This window comes from Coffea eugenioides, chromosome 1, assembly GCF_003713205.1.
Source record: "Coffea eugenioides isolate CCC68of chromosome 1, Ceug_1.0, whole genome shotgun sequence".
In the NCBI taxonomy this organism is placed as follows: Eukaryota; Viridiplantae; Streptophyta; class Magnoliopsida; order Gentianales; family Rubiaceae; genus Coffea; species Coffea eugenioides.
In genome coordinates this window covers 11,542,344-11,547,174 of record NC_040035.1, presented here as the reverse complement: position 1 = coordinate 11,547,174, position 4,831 = coordinate 11,542,344, and positions in this window count along the sequence as shown.

Here is a 4,831-nt window from a genome sequence, read left to right as displayed (position 1 = left end):
TGGCACATAATCTGATCCCAAAGAAGATTGGCCATACGGAGATCTGAAAGAGCAACATTTATTTCTTAGATTATATGTTTCACAATAGAGAATCCTCTTTCGCTCATATCCCATTACCAAATATCATCATCAGTTACATAAGGTCGACGGTGAGATGATGAACTACTTCTTTCAAGCTTGCATTTCCCCACCTCCTCTCTTTGGTGTTTGAGCGGGTGGAAGTTAATTTGCAGGGAGTGGCTCGGGTATTTGTTCGCCCTAAAACCCAGTTATCGGTTTCTTCACTTCGAATCATGGGCATTACTATTGAGCACATTCCTCAGCCTACTCGAGAACGGCGACAGAAAGCCCGTCATGGCCAGGACGAAACTGGACGTTCCACTACTGCTCCTCCTCTACAGCATCAATCTAACTGGCAGAGGTTTTTTAGAAGTTTGGATGACATTGAATATCGGTTGGGAAGAATGGACACTTGTTTGGAGTGGATTGAATATCAATTGGGCATACCTCCACCTCACAATGATGATGATGATGAAGATGAAGATCATTGAAGTCAAGCCGGACTCTTCATGCTCTTTGTTTTTGTTTCCATTGTGCTTATTTTTAGTAGTTTTCTTTTCATCTTTTCTTTGTAGAATATTTAACTTGCACTTATCAGTTTCCATTTGGGGACTTATGGCAGCTTTAGTAGATCGTTGGTTGTCGATTGTAGATGGCTCGTGGCTTATGGTTGAAATGGATCTCAGCCATTTAAACTGGAGGGTAACTTGTTCTTATTTTCTTTACTTTCTTTCCCTACACATTGAGGACAATATGTATGTTAAGTGTGGGGGAGGAAATGTGTTAAGTAGTTACTTTTGTTCTGTGATTGCATGAAATATTTGGATTTGTTGTTGGAAATTATTGCCTATGCTTAAAATGTTGCTTTTTGGCTATTGCTGATAAGGAGTTTCATCCAGTTTTAAGGGGAAACTCTGTCAAAAATTTTTTCACAATTTTATCCAAATTTCAACTTTTAGCCCCAAATTTTTGCAATCTACTTCAATTAAGTTCACCAATGCATGACAATTAAGTCCCTTTTTATTTAATTTTCTCCTATTTAAGTGAGATAATTTCAAGTAACTTGACAATTCGATGTTCACTCAACTTGGAAGCAATTATAGCAATTATTTTGTGATTAGAATTATTACATGTGAGAAAGTATATCTTGTAAAATAGAGAAAATTATGCCTACAATTTTGCAAGAGAAATGAAATCTCTCATCCTACCTGCTTTTACATGTAATTGATTTATATAGTTGCTAAGGTGTTTTCTTCATTGTATCTATATTCTTGAGAGAGTTGTTCTGTGAGGACCCGAAAATTTTCTTATTTATCGAATATTACAAGTTTACTTAAATATTTATTTACTCATTTTCTCCGAATTATTTATTTTGACCATTTAAAAATCCATTTATATGGAACAATTCCTCTTTTATATTTTAAAGCGTTTTGTAGGAAAATTTAATTTTTGAAAATTCGTTTAGTTCGGAACAAAGAGTACACGTTTTCGAGGCTATACTTGGATTGGGAGTGTATTAATATTGGAGAATTAAAAATGATCAATAGTAGATAAAGAAAAGTTAATTGAGAAATTAAAGGTGAATGAGTTCTAAGTAAGTGTCTACCGCTTGCGTGTCGATAATATTTCGAAAGACGTGCTGATACAAATTTTTGGAGATTTGAGGAAGTAATACAAGACTCATGTGAAGATTCACAAAATTCATCTATTTTAAACTCTTAATTCAAGCTCATTTAATTATTTATTAGGCCAATTGCCCTGAATATTATTTTCTAACCTTTTTAGACCTAATTATATGGATTTATAGCTTAGTTATATTTTTAAAGTGACTTGTTTCAAAATTTAATTTTTGGAAGCTCGTTAAATAAAAATAGTGAATACGCGATTGGAGTCAATAATCGATTCGAGGATACAATAAGCTTGGAAAATTGGAGACTTGTACATTAGTCCTAAAATAGGTATTTTTTTATGTATAAGTGTTCAAAGGTTAGTTAGTTATATTACCGTTATAAGAACTTCTTAGAAATTTCACTATATCGCGCTTAAATTAGAAATACGCGTTTTACGCACGCGATTAATTGAGGAGCCTTAGACCATTATTTTGAGACTATTAAGAGTGAATAATAATAATATGAATGTAAGTGCATTAGAGGTTTTGTGCACTAGTGCAATAAACTCAAGAGGAATCGAGCACGAAACGCACGTGCATGTGCATTATTTTAGTGGACAACTTTGAGCAAATTTGAGCCACAAGTTTTAAGCCTACCTTAGAAGCTAATAACATCAGAATTTCCTTCCTCACATACACTCAAACAACCGAGCAACAAAGGAAGAACAAGACCAGAAAATTCCTCCACTCTTTCTCCTCAATTCCTTGCTCAAATTACCTCCAAATTTTACACATAACACTGAAATCACTTGGTGATCAAGATAAGCTAGGATAGGAGCTGCCTCTCACGGTTTTTCTCCAGCTCAAAGTGACCGAAATTTCTGTCTTAGCTCTTGTTTATCTCAACTCATATCTTTTGATGATTACAAAATAATTGGATGTTTCTAATACCTTTTGTAGAGATCCTTTAAGAAATGAACCAAACAGGTCTGTGGATTTAAAATAGAAACAGAAGATCAAAAAGAATGAAGTCTGCTGAGGATGATGTCGGACGCACAAAAGGAGAGTATCGGACGTCCGACATTCTTTGAGTATCTTCGGATGAATAAAGAACTCAGACTCGGACGTCCGAAGAAGACAAGCCAGGAGTTACTTGTTTACTGATCAGGATCGGACGCTCAACAACTGTGTATCGGACGTCCGACAAGTATTGCTGCTCTTCGGACGAATCACTCAAGATGCATCGGCCGTCCGAAGGAATTGAAGAAGAAAGTCCAAGAATGCATCCTACCCTCGGACGCATAAATACCAAGTATCGGATGTCCGACAGCACCAACGGCTAGTTGACTCTTCAGTTGCCTTCTACCCGTTGACAGCATTAATTGAAGAATTCTCTGGTCTCTTATAAATAGAACAAAGTCAACCACTTCAAGACAACTTTGTACAATAAGACTACATCAGATTGTGAGTGATTCAAGTGCTAGAATACTCAAAAGGAACATTTGTACTCTTTGTTTTGTGCAATCTTCGTGTAGTTTTTCAAGTGTGACACAGCTTCTTCAATAGTGTAGCATAGTGAGGGTTTGCGAGTGTTTGTAAAACTTCCTTGCTTGACCAAGTGTGGTTTGGGGCAAGAAGGAAATGATCCCTTCCTTGTACACAAAAGATTGGTTGCAAGTTTGTTCAACTTGAAGTAACTTGATATATAAAGGTGGTGTTCAAATTTCAGTTGTGTTTGAAGCCTGGTTTGTTTCTTTACTTTCATTTACTGCTTTTCTACATAAACTATTCCTCTCTTCATCTCACGAATATCTGTGCTCTTGTGCTATCTCGTTCATTGGGAGGTTTTTGAGAAAAGAAAGGTAATCTGTGAAAAAAGTGGACTATATTTTAGCAGTTCTTTGAAAGCCTAATTCACCCCCCCTCTTAGGTTGTCTTCGATCCTTACAATTGGTATTAGAGCTTGGTCTCCTAGAGATTAAGCTCTAACGGCTTGGAGTAAAGATGACAACCAGTCATGCTATGTTTGTTGAGGGGCAATCTGTTACTAGGCCTCCCATGTTTACTGGTTCCAATTATGTTAGTTGGAAAGAAAGAATGATTATCTTCTTGCAATCCATTGATATTGAGCTGTGGTTTATTGTGAATGAAGGACCGCATGATGCTAACTTTCTTGATGCAGAAACAGGGTTGTTGCGGTCAAAAACGAGAGCTGAGATGAATGCTCAAGATAGAACCAATATCACATTAAATGCTAAAGCCGTGAATGTTCTTTATAGTGCCTTAGACTCAAATGAGTCAATTAGAGTAAAAGGGTGCAAATCTGCCAAAGAAATGTGGGATAAGCTAAGAGAAATTCATGAGGGTAGTGACAACGTAAGAGAACAGAAAAAGTCCATTCTGGTCACCAAGTATGAATCTTTCAAGATGGAGCCTCATGAAAACATCGACAAAATGTATTGTAGATTTAATGATCTGATCAAGGATTTAGAGGTACTTGAGAAGGAGTACTCTCTAGGTGAAAAGAACAGAAAAATTCTGAATGCTCTATCAAAGGATTGGGAAAGCAAAGTGACTGCCATAGAGGAAGCCAAGGATCTAAATTCTTTATCCATTGAATCTCTGATTAACTCTCTAACCTCTTATGAACTGAAACTTAAATCTAAGATGCAGGAAGAAGAAGATACAAAAGGAAGGAAGAGTATTGCTCTGAAAGCCTCACAAGATGAAGATGAAACAGCCTCACTGGATGAAAATGACTTGGAAGGTGATGACAGTGATATTGCACTTATCACAAGAGGATTCAAAAAATTTCTCAATAAGAGAAGATTCAGGAAAAGCGGATCCAACAATTCCTTCCAGAATCAGACTAATGACTTCAGAAATAGAGGGAAACAAGAGTTCAACAAGAAGCAAAACGACAAATGTTTTGAATGTGGTCAATCTGGGCATTATGCAAATGAGTGTCCAATGAAGAAAAAGAAGGAAAACAAGATTGAACGAAAACCAAAGTTCAATAATTTTCAAATTACCTGGAATGATTGCAACTCAGAAGGCGAAGTTGAAGAAGAAGAGGAATCTGCTCAAGTGGCTTTCATGGCTATTGGAGATGAAGAGGTAACACAATACAACTCTCAAACCGATAGTGATAGTGAATCTGAT